Source organism: Corvus hawaiiensis, chromosome 5 (assembly GCF_020740725.1).
Source record: "Corvus hawaiiensis isolate bCorHaw1 chromosome 5, bCorHaw1.pri.cur, whole genome shotgun sequence".
NCBI classification, from domain to species: domain Eukaryota; kingdom Metazoa; phylum Chordata; class Aves; order Passeriformes; family Corvidae; genus Corvus; species Corvus hawaiiensis.
In genome coordinates, this window is record NC_063217.1 from 36,283,566 (window position 1) to 36,305,973 (window position 22,408).

General features: G+C 39.9%; 1 long non-coding RNA gene across 2 annotated transcripts in view; it reads left to right on the plus strand.

Moving 5' to 3' along the window:
- Positions 1-22,408, plus strand: part of LOC125326564 — a 104,858-nt gene that overhangs the window by 13,910 nt on the left and 68,540 nt on the right. The gene's annotated exons all lie outside the window — the stretch shown is intronic.

Genomic DNA, 22,408 nt, shown 5'->3' on the forward strand with positions numbered 1-22,408 from the left:
TTTCAGCAGAAGTTATTTTGAAATAATGCTGCAGAAAACCTTAAAATCTAGAAATAGGTATATCTCATAGCAGCACATTTTCTACAGGCAAGTTAACACAAAAAACTAAATGGAAAACAATCTTCTAGAGATAGTACAAAATAAATTCAGCAGAACTATGAAGCAAATTAGTTTTTCAGCAGCAATACTGAACATGTATTTGAATTAATAACAGTCCTTGCATGAGAGACTCATATAGTGATCTTCAGCCAAGTAACACCAAAGAATGATACCGAATATCTACATATGTCTTTAATGCTCTTTGAAATACCACAGTCTTTCAAACACAGAACTCCTGCTTCTTTAGATAGCTTTTTTTCTTTTCTTGTTAGAATGGACTTCATACCAAACACAATGTGAATTATCTTTTCACAGAGTCATACAAATTCACAGAATGTTTGGGGTTGGAAGGGACCTCTACAGATTGCCTAGTCCAGCCTCCCTGATAAGGTTGACCTTGAGCAGGTTGCAGACATTTAAAGTGATTAGAATAACATTTCCCAAACAGAGGGGAGTAGGTGAGTACCTCCCTCCTTGGCATCAAGGTGTTTTGCAATATGGGGGCTGTCAATTTTCAGTTGTGAAGCAACTTTATCTAAGGTTGCCATACCATTTATATCACTAAGTATCATCTAGTATAAAGGTGTAATGCAAACAGTAGAAGTCATATATTTTGCTAACTGTATGTATTTTTATTATTGCTACTTACCACTATTGATTATTAGGATCAGGTGAAACCTACATTAGCTTAATTTTTTATGGACTAAGATTGTAGATGCTTCAAATTGCAAACTATTGTAATTACAGAAACCTATTAAAATTCCTCTAAAAAGAAAGGGCAAGGAGACTATAAACTGACTGAGCAAATAAAAATATATAAAAGACAAAGTGCTAGTAAGAAAAGGGTGAGTTTTATTTCCTAGGTAAGACCTGGAGTGCATTAAGTGTGGTAATGAGATTGGAAGAACAGGCAGATGCACACATATAATACCAGTGTTCACATTCAACTCTGCATGTAAATAACACAGTGGCTCTTTTGATATGACACAGAGGATATGTTTGAAGACATAAAGGTAAAAGATAATCCGTGAAAGAAGGCAATATTGCTGTGCTTGTAATGAAAGTAAAAGTAGAATAAAAATAAAACTTCCTTAAGACAACCTGATAGCTACAGGATACACTTGGTAAAGAAAAATGATGAACGCATGATAGTGCTACTTGGTAAAAATACATCAGGTATAAGGCAGATCATGGGCATAAATAAAAAAAAGCAAAGAGTGTTTAGAGAAAAAGGTATTTTTACTGAACACTTAAAGTCCCAGGGAAAGAAAATAGTGATTAGTGTATAGGAAAGCATTAAAGACTGTAGAAAAATAATGACGGTAGTGGCAAATCAGTTAATAATATAAAGATAACAATATAAATAAAAGATATGTCATAGAAAGTTCTTCTACTTACTCAGTTATGGAAAGCAAACAAAAAAAAGGGAAGTAATGGGATATTCTGGAGTTGGAAACTGAGATGGTTAACATGACTGGGGAAAAAAAGGAAAAAGGGAAAAAAGAAGGTGAAAAGGGGATAGAAACCAAGTGGAGAAAGGAAAATATTAAAATCCTTCCCCATTGTGCACTGAACAGTTAATTAGACAATTAGAGCTATACAAAGCAGTGAGAGCTCCAGGCTCAGGGGAATTATGTTTTTTAGAGTTTTGCAGAAGGTAGGCAGAAAGATGGGACAAGTATTGGCCAAATTCAATAGCACACTAAGAGCAAGGAAGTGTACTGGAGGACTGGAGGGGACATAATGCTACCCCAGTCTTGAGGAATTGGATGAAGAGGACATGCAGAAATCTTAATAGAAGAGATACCGCAGACGAGAGGGCACCCAAAAACCCAACAGAGCTGCGCTTGTAAAACCAAAAATGTGCAAGTCAGTCAATGGCAGCCAAAATGGTTTCATATACCAAAAATCATAGCTGGATTCATAAACAAAGGTAAAATAGTAAATATGATGCTTCCATATTAAACAAAAAAGTGTTTCTGTGCCTCAGAAAAGATTAAATTTCAGACATATGTTAGACTGTGATTTCAATCTCTACAGGACCCTTTCTTCTCGCAATATTACTTTTCAATACAAAAAAAAAGAATTTTCACACATGAATTTCACTCAATTATGAGTTTTCACATATGTAAATTCATCATTAGATTTTTTTATGGTAAAGCTATATTAGCAATCACAGAAATTTAATTCAGTTCATGTCTCAAGTATGGATCATAAACAAACAATTTCAGGCCAAGCGTAGCTGGGCAGTTGTAGCTAGACACTAAACTCACTTATATTTCTTTTTTATATATAGAAGGGTTTACTACTGAGAAGAACAGAATTCTGAAAACATTAGAGCTTGTGAATTACTTCATTCATTTAGATGTCAAGAACACACTTATAAAGTTTACTGAATAGGAATTAGATCAAGTGGTTATTTAAATGTCTGCCTAATTTAGCACTTGATTGAAACAGAGTGAAATTTTCTGTGTTTAATTTCTGTAATTATAAACTAAAATAATAATTCCATTTTTTCCTTACTGCTTTTGTCTGAACCATAAGTGCCATGGCTGAGCTCATGGCTTTGGATTGCCATTTTCTAGAAAGAGCCATTGGATGTACTTGGATCATGGGCCACTCACATAACTCAGTGCCTGTTGATTCTACCACAATGTAGCCAGGAGCTCCTAAATTTTACAGATTATGCATATAAGATTGCATAACCACAGACTGAATGGAGATCATCAGCTGGAATACCAGGGGAAACTGGATTCAAGATACTGAAACCAAATAATGCTTCCAAAAGTACAATTTGTTTGGAAGGAGAAAGTTCAGGACTCTGAAACAAAACTGCTTCCTAATTTGATTAAACTATGTAACAGAGATTGAAGAAACGTGACATTCACTCCGTTGCCTTTGTAGGCATTGCAAATTTAAGCATGGGCTCTTGTGTGATTTAGAAGCTGTGTAAAATTAACGCCAATATTGTTGAGAAAATACTAAGAAGCAGAACAAATTAATTAATTTTTAATAGTTTTAGGTTATGGACTGATAAATTGTTTCAGATTATTACACAAAGTATACGGTAATGATGAGACTGGAAACAGAATATTGCCACAGAGACTCAGCTAAAAGAAGTCACAAAGCAGAACACACACCAACAGAAAAAGTTTTAAGATCATTATGGGCAGTACTTTAAAAGACTGGAAGTGCCTATTTAATATTATACACCACTTTAATTTATATAGATATATATATATACTACAGGATAGAGCTACAACAAGTCACTGGTGGGCAGACCAATGTATGCAATAAATATACCTTTGCATATAAGCAGCTTAGCAGCTTTAAAAAATTAACTACAGGTGATAGCATTTTTTCAAGAGTTAACTGCTTATAGTCCAGTTAAAAAAACCTTATTTTCAAACTAACAGTGACAGTCATCTACTATCATATCTACTGATATTTATGACAGGAGTTTTTACAAGCCTGTGCAATAATCAGGAACATAGATACATAATTAAAAAAAGAAGTCATACTTTCCTTCCACAGGAAAAGATATCTCCTGAGTTTCAGGAGAAAGAAAATGCTAAAGGCTCTTTAAGAATACCCTTTCTCTTCTAACTCTTCAGAAGATCTTATCCTTTACACTGCCTTGGGAGGAGGGTGAAATAGAGGTCTCTATTTGATTAAGTGAACAGAAGGCTTCACTGGGAGTTTCTAGCCTTTAACAACCCCTGAGGTGGCACCTCACCCTTTTTCTCTGTGTGATGTGTTTTGTGCAAGCAGGTATGGCTGTCTGCTCCTCCACTGCAGCCTAACAGCGTTTGTTTGCCTACCTTGCTACACACAGGGTTTAATTCTCTCTTTGGGATAAGGGGAGGGCCTTTTTTTCACTTCACACTTAGAAAAGCCTGAATCAAGCAGGCAGACTTCAGTCTCCTGTTAGGAATTTATACATCTGTGAGGACTTAAGACATTTGGGTCACCAGAATTTAGGAGATTCCTGGTGCTTGCATTTTTCCCTGTTCCTCAACCCGCATAAAGTAAGGGCATTGGAAATAGACCTATACACACGTATACATCTCTTTTGCAGTCTCTTTTCAGGTTTAGGCACAGCCACAGTTCAGTTCAGTCCAAGCACAGACGGTGGCCACATGACCATGAGCTCTTCTCGAGAAGGAAAATTTTATTTTTGAAACAGAAATGATATTTCAAAATTGCATGTTGCACCAATACACACAGGAACATTTAAGCTCTGGACATGTATCAGAACGTGCTTGAACTCAGTAGGAGGCTTCTGACTTTGAGCAAATTTGTGGAAAAAGGAAAATATTATGGTTACAGAAACAGCAATAAAAGAATCAAGTTATTCCTCCCCTGAGGGAAGTAATACAAATAGAAGACTTGTCACTTGTAAGTAAAGAATCTGTGCACAGGTACCAGAAAGAATGATATATACCAATAAAAATAAAGCAAGAAGGGTAATGGCCAAGATATGAAACTTTGAGAGAAAGTCTTAGTAAAGATACAGGAGTTGTAAACCATTTATCAGTAAAAGGAGCAATTTAGAAAAGAGTGGCCAAACACGGAAAATCATGCAGTTTTCTCTGTGTTACCTTTTTAGTGTGGTTAAGTGCATGCACTCATAGAGTGTTCCTGCATGACTAATCATATGAGTCCTACACCACTTACTGACTTAACGAGTTCTACTGTAAATGAGAAACAGAATATCACTACTTGGAGACATAAATTGCTCTCCACACTTGATGCAACTGGGATGTGACTGATATTCGAGCTCCATTCTTCCCTAAATGTATGCTGTATTTGGCTGCACAAAAAATCTTTTCACTGAAAAAGCAAATAGCAGAGACTTATCAAAACTTTTATACTAGCGTCTCTTATGGGAAGCTGACTAATTTCACTCCTTAGGAAGTATGAATTTCTTAGAGAAGCAAGGCTTGTTTGAAGATGTTACTTGCACATATTTACATATGTATATGTTTGAGTATGTGTCCTTGCATTACAACGCAGTATCTTTTTAGTCCACTGATTGATTTCAGGCAAGCATGAGGAGAGAAATATATGATCTTTAAGTTACATAGAATCTGTTAAATTTTTAAAAAATAAGTGCCTTTTGTGGAAAAAGTCTGTAGTACCCCTTACTGATGATCTTGTTTATCACTATATTCTTTTCACAACAACACCTCCAGACAGTTAGGACTGTTCCAGCTTTTCTACACCACTTATTACTCATTTAAACTCCCATGTTTCTTGACACTAGGTGTTAAGAACAGTGTATGAGTGGAAGGAGATTGAAAAAGAAAAATAGTCTCATTTTAAAACTACTTTTATGCTTTCATTTGGAGTAAAAGATAATAGACTTAGCTAACTCCTGTGCTAGAGTACAGTATGTACGTGTCTGTGCAAGACCTTAACTATAGCACCAATGTTGTACCTAAGAGTATCAGACTTTAATGTGGTATTACACTTTAGAACTTTTATGTAAATATATAACAAATTCCTGTTGCTACTCAGACATCTCTACATTGTGCCATGCACACATAGCATTAGTCTCAAAATCTTGCAATAAGTAAAAAGGAAACACACCTTAAATGTAATGGCAAAACTTATAGACATCTTAACTAATAACAATAATTAGGTCATATCAAAGCACCAAAAAAAAATCACTGTTACAGAAAATGTCTTAATAATCACTAATACATGCACTCTGGACAGTTACTCTGTCCATTTTAAGTATGGAAGTAGAGTCTTCTCTGACTGCTTCCACAGTTACTGTATATGAGGCACAGAATCAGAGTCATAGAATGGTTCAGGTTTGAAGGGATCATCTGGTCCAACCTCCCTGCTCAAGCAGGGTCATCCCAGAGCACATGGCAGAGGATCGTGTCCAGATGGTTCTTGAATATCTCCAGGGAGGGAGACTCCACAATCTCCTCGACTTTGGTTTATCTTTGTTACCCTAAAACTAATTTTCCTCAATTCCCAGACCCACATTTCTTTATCTCCTGGTGAGATGTTTACAGAATCCTGGAATTATAAACTCTGAGACTATCTCAGTTATTTAGAGCATGGTGCTAATAATGCCAAGGTTGTGAGTTTGATGGGCCATTCACCTAAGCGTTGGACATGACAGTCCTTGTGGGTCCCTCCCAACTCAGAATATTCTGTTCTTGTGTCGACCTTACTCTCTTACCATCTCATTCCTGCAGGCTGCACCCTACAGTGCACCTCACTTTCACAACCTCTGCTGCTATCCCGTTCTCCTGTTGTCCTACACTCTGTCATTTGGTTGCATCCCTAAATAATTCATTCTCCAGAACATAAGAAGTCATGACTGGTACCAAAATAATTTAAACCAAAATAATCTGAAGTAAAGCAAACCAAGCCTAGACACTAGGCCATTAGAAAAATTGCTGTTTCAGTTAAACCAACCAAGTCCCAAGACTCCAAGCAAAGCAAGGAAAGTTTTTAAAAATTCTGACAAACCCATCTGTAAAGGCTTGCAAAGTCTTTACAAAGACTGAGACCTAGTACTAATAATAACAAAATTATACCTACACGGTACAGTACCCTGCACACTAAAATCCCAAGAGAGAGCACAAATTTCTTGAAAACTTGTCAGAACCTTTCAAAATGTGTTGAGCATGATTCAGAGTGTGGGACAAAGCCAAAACACTTTATCTTGTTATCCACCGTCACTCAGTAGAGATAGATCAGTTTCTCAGGTTCAGTACACTCCGCTTACCTAATTCCCTCTCCTTGTGCCATGTACCTTCTCACCAGCTGTTTGCACAGCACACACTAATTTAAAAACAAACAGCTGAATGGAACATGCTTCAAAGACTTTATCCAGTATTTTTAATGTGCCTTGCTTGGACACCTATCAATACTTTTTTAAAAAACACATTTGAACAATACAAAACATAGGATGTTAAAAAGTCAAGTTAACTGAAAGGACCAGATGTTTACACTGGTGCCCAAGGGTGCCACAGCATTTCAGTATTATGTTTTTTTTGTCTACAATCTATTTCAGGCACTTATATACTACTGACGAATTCCCTGATCGTTATAACAGTCAACATGATGGTTTGATAACATAACCAAGTGCAGCTACATTTCTGATCTACCCCTCTGAAATATGTAGCACTGTTATTTCATTTTGTTACAATAGTTCTGAATGATCAAGCCTAATATAAAAGAAGATCAAATTAACCGAGATTGTAGTTGACATCATTATTACACATGGGTTCTCATTGTCAGTAAAGATGATAAAATCTATGACATGTTTCTTTGAATTATAATCAGTCCTATTTTAAGATTTCCCTCATTACATGTTTTATTTAACCATACAAATATAAATGTCAGTTTTCAGTGAGGAGGATTATGGCAAGGACATTAGCTTATTAGACTACTGCAGTAAGTAATATAAGCCTTCAGAAAAGGAGTAAAACCCCTATGTATCTGAGCAAAAAAACATCACCTTGAGGAAATTGCTTCTTACATAAAGATTTCTCTAAGCAAAACCTCAGGTTGCCGAAGCAGATACAGCCACAGCAGAAATATGATTTCTCAAATTCAAGTTCTTCAGATATATTTCCTTGTTATTGGTTTAAATGTGATTCAAACTATTTTATTTAAAATGCTATCTAGAAATAAATCCATTTTTAGATGCTGTAATAATTGCTTTGTTATATAGTAAAGTCACGGTATCTAAGAGACTGATTGAAAAGAAACTGCAGTTTCCTTAAGGGAGTCCATGGTAATTTAATTAATTATCTTATTCCAACCAGTGATAATATCCAAAAGGAAACTATTTCTAAATTTACTTTTTATTAAAACTTAATTCAATAAGAGCTAGGCAAATGTACATATACTGCAAAAGCATTTTAGCTTCAGTGTCATTGTCCAACTCATTACCCATCACTTCAGTGAGGAGACAGTCCTGTTATTCTAAAATACCAGAAAATAGACAAACACTGTGACAAAATACTGACTGCAAAAAAAAAGAAATTAGCTAATAGAGATCAAAGTGAACTGGGCAATATATGAGGGATACTTTTTTACTTTCTGTAATACTTAGACAGTTCTGTGGTCTGGTGGTGAGGAAGCTTGCACAGGGGTTCTCTGGTATGCCTTTCTAACCATTTCCAGTGCCATATTGAGTAGCCAATGGCAGTTCCCTGTCAGTTATCCCTGTTTGAATCCAAGTGGTGCACAACTGGTAGCCAGCAGTGATTCTTTAAGAGACATGAATTCATGCATTTGAAGGGAGAAAAACCCTTCTGAGGGCTGCTGTTAATGCTGGGCAAGAAGGGATTGCTTTGTATACTACTGTACTGGTTTTCTACTGCCGCTCTCGACCCTATAATCTTGATTAGTTACACACACCAAGCACTTGAGAGCAGATATGTAGTTTGGCAAACCATTAGAAATAGAAGTGAACAAGACAATTAGGAGTTCTTGGCAGCAAAAACTATTCAAAGCCCTTGCACCTTAACTACATTGTGCTTAATTGGGGAATGCCCACTTGGCATAGCTGCAGCCAAGACTTATTTCCTGCTCTTCTGGAATAAATAGCTGGTTTGTTTCTACCCTCAAGGTGATATCTCCCATGCTGCAAAGCAATTCAAAGACAAGAGATATTTTTAGCTCTCCTTGTAACTCTTAATACAGTTATGGCCATTACACAGCACATTAGTTTTTTGCAGGGATGTTCTTGGCAATAAAGTAGGCTTCGGGCCTATCACACTGCACGATTTTATTCTTCCAGCACATCCCTTTTTTTTGTACTTCAAATAACTGGTCTCGCACTGACTTCTTAGGGCATTTTCTCTGATTTGTATTCCACTACTATTTTGAATTCTCCTCCAAACATCTTTCCTAATGCTATTTCTGCTGTTTAAAAATTTTACAAAAGTTTTGGGGTTGAGGTTAAATATTTTGGAGTTAAGGTTCATTTTTGCCACAAGAGTAATGTTGGAAGATGGAAAAATAAGTAATGTATTGGCACATTCAACAGTTGGCAACTAGAATAAACTGGTGTTCTGACTTCTTAGAGCTTGAGGCCATTCAATCCATCTAGTTAAATTGCCATTCAGTCAGAGTACTGCTTGGGTGAGGCATCTTTTCAGAAAAGACATACCACCTGGTTCTGCCGCACACCAAAATAAATAATCCATTGATCTTTTTCAAGGGGTGAACTGTTAGCACCACTAAAATGTTTTTTCTAATTTTATCTATATTCTTACTCATCTTTCAGCCTTGGTTTTGCTGTAGGTTTCATTGCTTTCTCTTGCAGCTTTTTCTGTGCAACAGAAACCTCAGTGTTTTTATAGGTAATTTTATCAATAAAACAGACATATCTGTAAAATTTAGAATCAGATGTGTTTCATAGGTCCCAATTTCCATAAAATGCCCCTTCTTTCTTACTGTATAAATATTCTTTCATTCTTACATTTAAAAATCAAATCTTATATCAATTTTTGCATATGTTGCCTGCAGTCCAGTTTTCCACTTGCCTTCTTTGAAGAGTAGCACAGTTCTCAAGCTTTTGCGTCCTAGACAATAGCCAGTTTTCAATTTATATTATTAATTATCACCAGTAGGCCACAGATGGACCTGGACTGTGCTGCTGGGGTCTGGAGATTGTAAAAGGTTGGCCTGTAGTTCATTTTATTCTTTCCAGTTAATAATGGACCATAAAGCATTTTATATGAGTGTATTATCCCTATCCTTCCAAATAAGGAAAGGAATATTTATTTCTCACTTTTGCATTTTCTACATCACTGCTAACAATTTTACCATCTTCATCTCTTATATTTCTCTCATCAAACCTAAGATTAATTTTGTATCTAGTATATTATAAAACTTGATTCATATTAATATCAGAAATACTAGCCATGGATTTTATTCTGACATCTTTTGTTCGGTTTTTTTTCCTTATGAGTCTTTCCATTTATAACAGTTGTTGCCTTATTTAGTTTTAGGTTAAAACCCTCTAGGGTTTTCTTTATTTCTAATTGCTGTCATTATTGGTGCCTGAAACAAGCATAGGCATATAACAAAAGCTGTCCTCTTTTTCACTGTAGTTGTGTAGATGTTCACACATATAAACTTTTTAAAATATTTTCACCATTTCATTCCCATTCTCTCTGTCTCCTTTTTTTTGCCGGTCATAGTCAGTCACACTCTTCTGATTTTGAATCAATTTGTTATTTAGACATACATATTTATGTATATACATATCTACACTGATTGTCACTTTTCCTTGCTCATTTGCACTGTAAGAAATCAGGTCATAAAAATTAGTCTCTAGGCAATCACTAAAATCCAGGTGATTTATTTACCTCCAGAATTATCTCATGTTGAGTGCAATATCTTCTGCATATCAAAGTTTTTAATCAGATTCATAATACTGAATCAATGCAGAACCTTTGTATATAAAGCATGAAGGTTTAAATGTGCACATAGACTTTTGGTCCTTAAATGTTGTCATTTAAACTGTACTTTTTCCCTTTTTAGCTTTATAGATTTATTTTCATTAGTTAAAGTAATCTTTTTTTTGTCTGTTTTGACAGTGCTCACTTAGCTTTATAATTTGCATTCTTGATCCTTTTTTTAATTATTTCTACATCCTTGATAATTGAATTTAGTTAACCTTGCATTTGGAGAGAATCTTATTTAATGTAAACTCTGTTTCAGTTATTTACACATATTAATAAATTTGCTCTGACTTTGTGTTGTTGAAATATTATTACCACCATTTCAAGTTTGTTTCCTTCTAACGGATTATTTCTGACAGAGATGGCTGTGAACCAAAATCATATGGTCAAAATCACACAATACAGATGTTCAAAATCCAGATTCTGTGCTATAGTGCAAAACCTGGTTTAGTATACACACACACACACAAATCTAGTTAAAGCTTTACTCATAAAAATATTGTTGCAGAAAAGAGGGAGCTAGAGCCTTCCTCTCGTGTGCAAGCAAGGGATTAAGGAAGAGGGCTTCCACATTGTCAAAATAAAGGATTCTGGAATTGAAGAGTGAGGGTTACTCCAGCACTAGCAGATCAGTTTCCTGGATCAGTTGCAATAGCCTAATACATGGTGCTGTGCACATACTACCATGGAGCTTTATTTCATGGCCAAAGGGACTCGGATGCCCTCTTGTAGGGAAGCCCATAAAGGCTTCCTTCCTGGGTAAGGGAAACAATGGGGCTTTTTGCTCATTTCTTTCACTATGTTTCAGAATCACAGAATATGCTGAGTTGTAAGGGACCCACAACGATCATCAAGTCAAACTCACGATCCAGCACAGGACCATCTCCAAGAGTCACACCATGTGTCTGAGAGTATTGTCCAAATGCTTTTTGAAGTCTGTCAGGCTTGGTGCTGTGACCACTTCCCTGGGGAGCCTGTTCCAGTGCTCAACCACCCTCTGGGTGAAGAACCTTTTCTAATATCCAACCTAAACCTCCCCTGACACAGCTTCAGGCCATTCTCTTGGCTTGTGTCACTGGTCACCACAGAGAAGAGATACCAAGCGGTCTCAGCCACTCCATATATGGCTTCCTCTCAAGGCCCTTCACAATTTTCATTGCCCTCCTTTGTACTCTCTCCAATAGTTTAATGTCTTTCTTATATTTTGGCACCCAAAACTGCCCCCAGCACGTGGTGAGGCCATCCCAGTGCAGAGCAGAGTGGGACAATCCCCTCCCTTGCCCATCTGGCGAGGCTGTGCCTGATGCACCCCAGGACATACTTGGCCTGCCTGGCTGCCAAGGCACTGTTGTCCCAGGTTCAACTTTCTGTCAACCAGGACCCCCAGGTCCCTTTCTGTGGCACTGCTTTCCAGCATCTCATTCTTCAGTCTATATGTACCTCTATACGTATTCTGCATCCCAGGTGCAGAATCCAGCACTTTCTCTTGTTAAACTTCATTTGGTTGGTGATTACCCAACCTTATAATTTGTTGAGGTCTCTCTGTAGGGCCTCCCTGCCTCTGAGGGAGTCAACAGCTCCTCCCAGTTTTGTATCATCTGTGAAAGCTTTGTATCCCTTCCAGTCTGTTGAAGTGGGGGTACTGCAACGCGCATATATCAAACCAGGAGTCCCGTGGAAAGGAAATATATATGGACAGACAGATTCTTGATAGCTGTTTCAGAGATGTTTATTTCTCCAGCCGCATGGCCGGAGCGCTGCCGAGGAACTGTTCCAGTCACCGGACCAAGGGTCCTTCTGCCTGCGCAGGGAACACAAACCAACCAATGGGAACGAGGCTGAGCAGGGGCAGGAAACCCCGTGTCTGTGCCCTCAGGGCCCCTCTCCCAGGGCTACACGGCAGGGGAGGGACCCCAACACCTCACCCGTTTTATTTTAATAAAAGGAGAATGAAAACAACTGGATAAACATAACAAGAACAGTTTCAAGACAAAACAAGCCACCCTCCTGAGTCTTTAAATGTCCAAACAGATTCTGTGGAACATCTTAGGGCTGACAGAAGGGAGATAGAACTCTGAGCATGCTTTGTGGGGAAACTGAGGCAGGAGAGGGTTTACCTTCTTCCCTCCCCCTTTTCATCCCCCACTCGGCATTGGAAAGGGATTTTTGGGGAAACAATTGGCAAAAGCATGGTTTTGTGAGGGAAACCATGGGTGAAAAAACGGATTGGGAATACACTGGGGGTAATAGGACATAGGGTAAAAGGGAAAGGTGGGATTAGGAAAGGGAGACTGTAGGGGGGGTTTACAAGGGAGATACTGTCTAACATGACTACGATTTTTTGCATATATACTGCCTTTTACAGAAACACCATCAGGCCCAGTGACCTGTGATGCTTGTAACCCTTTTCTACCTCGTATAATTTTGAATTCCACTACCTCTCCATCTCCCAAGCTTGGGATGCATTTTTCAGGGTTATTCTTTTTAATAGCAGTTCTATGCACGAATATGTCTTGCTGGTTGTCACACCTTGTTATAAAACCATAATTTTGCTTAACATTATACCATTTTACTATCCCTAAGGTCTTAGTTACTATGATCTTTTCCTTTTTCCGAGTGGCTGCTGTTTTCTGTCTCGCTGCGTCTTTGCTCTCTCTTTCGGTCGCTCCTGTGTTGAAATTGTCAGGGCTGCTGGTGCCTGCGCGCTCTTCCCGGGGTCGCGTTCGGGGCTGCGTGGGCCGGGCCGGGCCGTGCCGCTCAGTTCTCCGTGCGTCGCCTCCTCTGGTCGCAGCTTTGCTGCCGCTGCCAGGCGCTGTACCCACGTCTCGGCCCGGCCCCCGGGCGACGACCCCCCCGCGCCCTGCTCCAGAGTGCGTCTCGGCTGGGCGCAGCTCTGCTCCACTGCCACCGCCGCCAGCCGCCGCCCGCGCGCCGCCCCTCTCGGCCGGGCGTTCATGGGGCTCGCTCCACCACGCGCTGCGCGCGGCCGGGCAGGCACTGCCGGGTCCCGCCGCTCCCGACGCTCCTTGCTCCGCCACCGACACTGCGGCTCGCTTGGCTCCACCTGCACGCGGGAACTGCCTCGCTGCTGCTCGCAGAGCGCTCGGTGCACGTGGCCTGGGTCGCATGGTCCCTGCGCCAGGCTTCCCTTCGCCAGGACACAGCTGACATTGCTCAACAGTCTCGGTAACTAAATAATATTCACGAAAATATTCTTCCATCGGCATATATTTTGACTCCAGTATTAACTGTGTCCAAACGGTTTTCCAAAAGCCCTTGGTAAGAATTAAATCCCAAGAAACATAGAAAAAGTTCTTAAACAACCATGCCAGGAAGTGTTTCAGTTCTTTTTGAGCTTGAATCAAGCTAAAATTTACAAATCGTTGTTCAAGAATCATTTTAAGTTTAAGATAAATGTCCATATGCGGCTCTGAGAGCCAAGAGTCTTCCCACGGTTCCTCCATAGTTTAGATATGGAATAGCAAAGCAAAACCAAGAAGAGGAATCCAAATTTTCCAGGGTTTACTCACACAAATCAGTCGCTTAGGGATCAGGGATCGTTCTGCTCACAAATCTCCACCATTTGTTGCAGTAGGGATCCTGCAACATGCATATACCAAACCAGGCGTCCCGTGGAAAGGAAATATATATATGGACAGACAGATTCTTGCTAGATGTTTCAGAGATGTTTATTTCTCCAGCCGCATGGCCGGAGCTCTGCCGAGGAACTGTTCCAGTCACCGAACCAAGGGTCCTTCTGCCCGCGCAGGGGAACACAAACCAACCAATGGGAACGAGGCTGAGCAGGGACAGGGAAGCCCCGTGTCTGTGCCCTCAGGGCCCCTCTGCCAGGGCTACACGGCAGGGGAGGGACCCCAACACCTCACCAGTCCTGCGTCCAAGACATTTCACACTTGAGTGTGTTACTTGGAGCATGCAGGAAAGAAATCCTTCACTTATGTCACTACAGCACTGACTCAGAAAAGTTGCTTGAAGTTCTTAGTCCCGTGTGCATTTCCAACCACTATGTGACAGTCAGAAGGATTCTCACAGGTCAGAAGTCTTTGCTACAGCAAAACCAGACTCATTGAAAGGCACAATTTTTCTCTCCTGATGTGATTTTTTCCTGAATCAACTAATAATTGTAGATATTTCGAAGGAAAGGTCAATTCTGACAAATGATTCCTTGGAAAACACTGCACATCTGCCTTGTCATCTTGCATCTTTATTACAAATTATCTTCTAGTAAAAAACAATCTGACTGCAGTCAGTGTAAATCTGCCTTTTATCAACCACTTATTCATCCAGTTTGCCAAGTTTTTATCAGTATTAAAGCTGTATTACTGGTTTTCACCAGATGAGCCTCTGGCATGCCATTTTTAAGAGCAGAGATGTGGGCAACTAATTAGACCTGCATTTGAAGAAAATTGGGAATTAATAGCCTTCCAAAGCTTGTGTATGCTCCCCAAAGTACTTGCCTAAACATGAGACTAGTACTTCAGTCCTTCTTCTCCAAGTAGTTCAGACATAAATCTATTACATCATGGAAAATCCCATAGAAAACTGATCAACAGAGAAGCACTAGTCCATTTTTGCCACGTCTAAATACTTTCTTTAATATCCAGAGTAAGAAAGTATCAGACAAGACTGGATGTAAATTCATCACTGACCTGGGACATACAGTGCTGAGCTCTTAGACCATATGACTGACATTGCTCCTCTGTTACCTAGTGAGTATATTTGCAAGGTATTAGGAGTATGATGTGTCAGTACAGGGCAAGAAAGAAAAAGGGTGGAAAAACAAGAAACAATTAACACGCCTGTTGGGGTCCCTCCCCTGCCATGGAGCCCTAGGAGATGGGCCCTGAGGGCACAGACACGGGGTTTCCCTGCCCCTGGTCACCTTTGTTTCCCATTGGTTGGTTTGGGTTCCCTGATAACGCCAAGGACCCTCGGGTCCCGTGACTGCGGAGTTCCTGAGCTGAGCCCCGGCCATGCAGCTGGAGAAATAAACATCTCTGAAACATCTACCACGAATCTGCCCATATATACTTCGTTTCCACGGGACTCCTGGTTTGAAATATGCTTGTTGCAGTAATCCCCGCTGCAACAAACTGGTGGAGGAATGCGAGCAAGATAACGATCCCTGAGGAAGATTCGTGAGTAAAATAACCACTCTAGATCTCTCTCTTCTCATCTTGGTTTGGATATTCTCTCTGGACTATGGAAGAATCATGGGAAATGGGGCTCTCTAAGCCACAGAGAAAAATGTATCTAGAAGTTAAAGGAATCCTTGAACAAAACAAGAAAGTATTGGAACCGGGAGATCTAGAACATTTTTTCATCTGGCTTTTCAAAAGGTTCTCCTATATTTCTCGAGACTTACTTTTTGATATCGAACCTCCTGTATCTTGTGAGGGGTGTTTCTGGGACGAGATCTGGGATAAAGTATGGGATCAAAGAGAAGCTTTCCGTGCATACCTTATAATCAGGGAAGCTCTTGAGGAGCATTTGTATGGTCCCATTAGCCCTAAAGCAGAGGATCATACTTATCCCGTGGCCGAGACCGCGTGGCCGCCATCCCGGGAGTGTGTGACTGCAGCCGTGCTGGCGGAGGTGCCTGCGCTGGATGTGCCCGGCCCCCTCGGGAGTGCACGCCTTATCGCGGACCCCATCCCTGTCTCGGGGTCCCCGGCCACACGACCGCGAGTGAGGGAGCGATGCCGCAGGCGCCGTGGGTGCCATGGGCCGCGAGCAGCCAGGAACCGGGCATCGGCGTGGCAGGCCGCTCTGAGCACACGGCTCAGAGAGCCCTGCGGAGGGAGAAGCAGCGGTTTCCACAGCGACACGAGAAGCCGTGCAGCGCAGCGCCGAGCTGAAACGGGGCCACACTCAAAGCAGCGTGGAGTTTGGGGAGCGGAGCCACTCACAGGGCATGGGGCCAGCAGCGATGGCAACGCGGGGCCGCGCAGAGCCCGGACACGCGCCAGAGCAGCGCCCCTCGGAGGGCAAGGAGCAGCCCCAATACGGGGGCCCAGCCGAGACGTCGGAGCCAGCGAGGCGGCGGCCACGCGGGACCAGCAGCCACGACAAACACGCAAGCACGGGATAGGAGGAGTTGTAGCCACGAAAGTTACAGGAACTGTGAAATGGTACAATGTAAAAAACAACTATGGATTTATAACACGAGATGATACAGGGGGAGATCTATTCATCCATAGAACTGCCATTAAAAGGAATAACCCTAAAAATTACCTGCAAAGTGTAGGAGATGGGGAGGTTGTGCAATTTGATATAGTGCAAGGAAAGAAGGGTTTACAGGCAGCAAATGTTACTGGGCCTGGAGGTATTCCAGTCAAAGGCAGCCGTTATGCACAAAATTATAAACACTATCCATCCCAGCAACTTCCCTACCCACAGCCTACTTCCCCCTTTTACCCTATACCCAATATGAACCCCTTCCTAAGTTTACCCTATCCCCAGTTTATTCCTAATCCGTTTTTCACCCCATGGCTTCCCTATACAATTCCATTTCCCTACAATTCCTCTCCGATGCCTAGGGGGGGATGAAAAGAGGGAGAGAAGAAATTAAACCCTCTTCTGCCTCAGTTTCCCCACAAAGCATGCCCGGAGAGTTCTGTCTCCCTTCTGTCAGCCCTAAGATGTTCCACAGAATCTGATTGGACATTTAAAGACTCAGGAGGGTGGCTTGTTTTGTCTTGTTCTTGTTATGTTTATCCAGTTGTTTTCATTCTCCTTTTATTAAAATAAAACGGGTGAGGTGTCGGGGTCCCTCCCCTGCCATGGAGCCCTGGGAGAGGGGCCCTGAGGGCACAGGCACGGGGCTTCCCTGTCCCTGCTCAGCCTCGTTCCCATTGGTTGGTTTGGGTTCCCTGATAATGCCAAGGACCCTCAGGTCCCGTGACTGCGGAGTTCCTGAGCTGAGCCCCGGCCATGCAGCTGGAGAAATAAACATCTCTGAAACATCTACCACGGATCTGTCCATATATACTTCATTTCCACGGGACTCCTGGTTTGAAATATGCTTGTTGCAGTAACCCCCGCTGCCACACACGCCCATCTGAAAGAGTGCTTCATGGCAACGTTAAGGTGAAGATGGAATCTGCTAGGATTTTGGAATCTTCCTGTGTGGGGAGAATCTTTGTCAAAAAAGAGAAAGCTCAAGAGCCAGGGAGAACCCCATAGTAAGCAAGATGGATTGTCAAAGATGAACTTCTGCCTGTCCCAGGCTGTAAAAGGAAGAAGACAGGAATACGTAAACTCTCCTCCTGGAGCTATGTATCCAATCTCTTTCTGAAAGAATTCAACCAGAAATTATTTTGTTCAACTGACTAGCAGTCAGGCTTACTGCTGAAGAGCTTAGGGATAAAGGAAGAGCAACACAGTGGTTGTAGCCTGTTGCTTGTGTAGCTTATATCATGTATAAATTGGAACCAAAGCTAGAAATGCTAAGCCATAACTTCATTTGCTTGCTTGTTTGCTATGTCTGTCTCCTGTTTTGGCCCAATGAATGTTCAACCATTTTCACACAGAATGTGTCCTGAAAAGAAAAAATCGAAATATTTCCCCATACTCAAATATTTTTTTCTGATTAATTCACTGTGTTATTTCTTTAGACTCATGATGGAAGGAAAATCAGGTCTCTCCCATCTTTGACTAGAATACAAATTGCTTTAGTACAGGATAGGGAAGAAGGATGCTTCTTTATCAAAAGACAGGAAGAAAAAAATCACTTCCTTTGCTTGCACTTTTCATATTCCACTGCAGTAAGCATGCTCCATGTGTGCCTACACGACTGGAACGTAAACATGAAATGGACACAAAAATTTCTACACTGATTCCCAACAGGGTTTAGGCTTCAGCTCAAAGCTGACAAAATGTATATGCTTGCAGGTGTGCCCAGAAGCACACATTTACATGCCCTGGAGGAATCTTGACAGAAATCAAACCATCAGGAAATTTTTGGTGTCAAGGGTCTTAATACTGAATGTAGATTCATAGAATAATACACAGGGAAGCAAAGATGTTGTTTTTTACAAAGGCTGTCTTCTGAAACGGAACTTCATGTTAAACTAACTAAATTAAGATGACTTTTGAGAGTCCTAGTACCACCAATACTCAGAGATTATGTGTCTTTTAACCTCTAAAAAATGTTTCCCCTAGAAACCACAAACCAACATCACAATCTTCCATTTGCTTTTAACAAGCTCTTCTGTCCTATACTGTACTTGTTGGTCTTAACCAGATGCTTTTAAAGCATTTAAATCAAAGGGAATTATGATAAAGGCACAATAAATGATGGAACAATATTTTGTCTCCTTATAACTATTTATGGAACATGAAGAACCCGAGATTGAAGAGAGTAAATTCAGAAAATAGATACTATGCCACAAATCCTTAAATGAATCTGAGTCAATATCTTATTGCCATAAACCATGTGTAAGGTTCACTGGCATTATATTAAATACATAATAGGAATGATTTTCTTTTCCAAGATCTATCTAGAATCCTGTCTACCTCTTCATACTCTATTCAGTAATAAAGATATTATATTCATTGCACTTATAAAGCAAAATCAGAGCAATTTATTTGAAATCCAGAGAAAAGAACACTGCTTCCCTTTTACTTCAGATTTTGATTACAATCTTCAACTCATATAATTAATAATAAAAGACATAGATTTCCCAGCTAGATTCCCCACAGATTTCAGCTACAAACTATTATTTTGAAAAAAACTATCACCTTCAAAGTACATCTTTTCAAAAAACTCTGTGTAATCAATATCACCTACTGTGGTAAAAACTCGGGCATTTTATAAGTCCAGTTGCTTTCACCTTTGTTAATTCATTGCTTTTATCTCAACTTCAAAATAAAAAGGAATGAAATCATTTCTGTGTGTAGAAAGGTCCCATTATATCCTCAAATACTCAATGTTAACAGTAGCCAGACTGAACAAGGAATAATGAATTAAAGATAAACACATAAACAAAAGCAATTGCAAGTTTTGGATTTTTTTGATTCTGGAAATATTTTCATTTATTGTCAGTTTCATAAGTCATGATCCAGCCTCCAGATTTTTTGTGATTGTTAGGATTTTTCACCTCAGTGAATTGACCAAGAGATTTTGTTTCTGCCATGTACCTTTGAATTAGCTGTATGATGATTGAGTGCTGTTTATATAACAGCTACTAGTGTAATAAAAATATGTAACCAGCTCTTCGATTGTGCACATATGTATACGTATGTCACTTCTGTCATACTGATTCCAAAATATGTAACTATTCCCTTATACTTCTTTATTTTATAGTGCTATTAATTCTAATTATTCTTTCCTGATAAATAGTAGTATCATCAAGCACTTTTTATAGTCTTTCTATGACTATACTGCTCAGCCACATTTTGGTCACGTGTATCACCAACCTATATACTACCAATCCATCCCATGTCTCAGCTATGTGTTCATCCTAATCTGCCACATGCAGGAGCCTTGAGGCCCAAAATATTCTCAAGACATTCTTTCTGCAAATAACAATTGTACAAAGACTGACCTCCAATCTCATCTTATCAGATCATGATGACTCCAGAATGCCTTTTCTATCTGCTCATGCTCAAGTGAAATCTCTACCAAGACAGATGAGTGTGTGAAGGGTGTTAAAACAGCTGTAGCCCATCACCAGGACGAGTGCAGGTTATCTGAGAACACATAAACAGTCAGAGCAGAGCAGACCAGAGATCCACCTTGGCCCATTTACAGTGATAGGACCCTGCCAACATCGTGGGGCTGCAGAGCTCCTTGTCAGCCGCTTCCTCACAGACCTCCTCCACCACCCTACACAAGGGTGAGCAGACTCCAGCCAGGCAGCCTGCCTACCTCTAAACCAAACCTCAGGAATCTCCTCACCCTCCATCCCTCCTATTTTCTTCCCCGTGCCCCACCACACTCCTGCAAAAGAGAAGAGGGCAAGGAATCCGTGCAAGCTGCCCTGTGCTGAAAGTAGATTTCACTGCACACTATGGAAGGTGGAAGCTCTTTGTGCAGCAGTGAATATGGCCATGTACACAGGGTCCTCTAGAAGGTAGCTGTGGTGCACGTGTGTTGAATATGCCACAGACCTCTTGTAGAATCCACCAAAAACCTTTGCTGAGGTCTGGCTGTGCTTTGTCATCAATCATTTTAATGGCATCCCCAAGGATTTAAAACTAAAGTTTTCTGTTATTTTCCCTAAATGCCTGTCTGATGTTTGTCAATGTATCACAGCCAGAAACACATTGAGTATTCTTTTAGCAGCCAATAGGTGCAACAAAGATAATTGGTACCAGCACAGGAAAATGAAATGTCATGGAAACATTTTGCATTCTAGTACAAGTGCATTGTTAAACTCAGAAGTAGTAACTGAAGCTTGGGACCAATCAGTCAATTCATTAAAACCAAGGGATATGCCAAAATTTCCTCAAAAGGAGGTAAAAAAAAATCTATAATGCTTTTGGGTTTTTTTATAAGAAAATAATGACCTCTAGTTGCCTAAAGCAGTGGTGAAAAAAAAATCAGTTATGAGTAAGACTGAAATTTTCTGCTTAAACAAAGCAGATAAAGGGAATTGCAGTAAGACTAAAAAAAGCCCAGGAAACATTATCTTTTGCGTAGGGTGCATGGAAGTTTAAAATAAGAAAACAACAGCTACGATTTATCTTTTTTCTCTCCTACACATTCAGGAAAGTAAAAATCTGTAATAAATTTTAGCGCATATATATAAGATTATATAAAAATTACACCCTGTTCAAATCCCTGAGTTCCTACGTAGTGGAAAAGTTTTGGTCCACGATTTCAATCAATGGGACACCAACAGGCAGTAGAAGTTCACAAACTTAATTTGATCTAGAATGAAAATATATCTAAAACACAGATTGTCAGCCCATTAGCACTTCTCACCCTTTTATTATTTTTTTTTTAGTTCAATTAGTACGGGCAACAGCCTGCCATGTTAAATTATGTGACCAGATACCTCTTCTCTCCTTTTTCGAGACAATACCAGTGTTAACCAAAATCTACACAATCTTACTGCAATCGTCATTACAATAGCTCTCTGACAGGCTGTCATATTAAGGTATCTCTCATGAACAGAAAACCACCTATTCTTTAATAAATATTTGACAATTTCTTGCAAATATGACTCCTACAGTATTTAATACAAAGGATTTGCAAAGGTTTTGTGTCTTTTCTGTCAAAACAGTAGTGGAATGAAATTATCTCACTTTTTCACAGAGAGGAAATCCTTTTCACAGAGAGAGCACAAGAAATGCTTCCCTTGTCAAACTTCCTTTGCTAATCATTATATACTGCATGCTATACTAGTGGATATGTGGGTCCTGAATAATATTTTAGTGAGGATTACTGTGTTTAGATATTGAAAAAGAACATAGAACAACTCACATTCACTGAGCTCCTGAGCTGTTTGCTGTTCAGTTTAATTGTAAATATTGTTACTAATTTTTTCATTTAAGTACATGCAGCTGCTGAATTGATATTGCCCATATCTATAGACATTTAATATTGAGGTTATGAGAGCAAGACAGTTAAAAATTCAAATTTATGTATGAAAGCCTATATCAGCTAAATTTTATTTCTGATTTTTTTACCAACTACATGAACATAAACATTGGATCCATTCAGAATTATAAACAAATGCCAAGTGTACAGATTTTTAAGATTTAAATTATATAACATGATTAACATTGTTGATACTATGAATTAATTCCTATTTCCAGGCTCATATAGTTGAATTATGATGATTCTTTATAAATGCATTGATAATTCCTTTGTAAATGTCTGATTAGTTTGA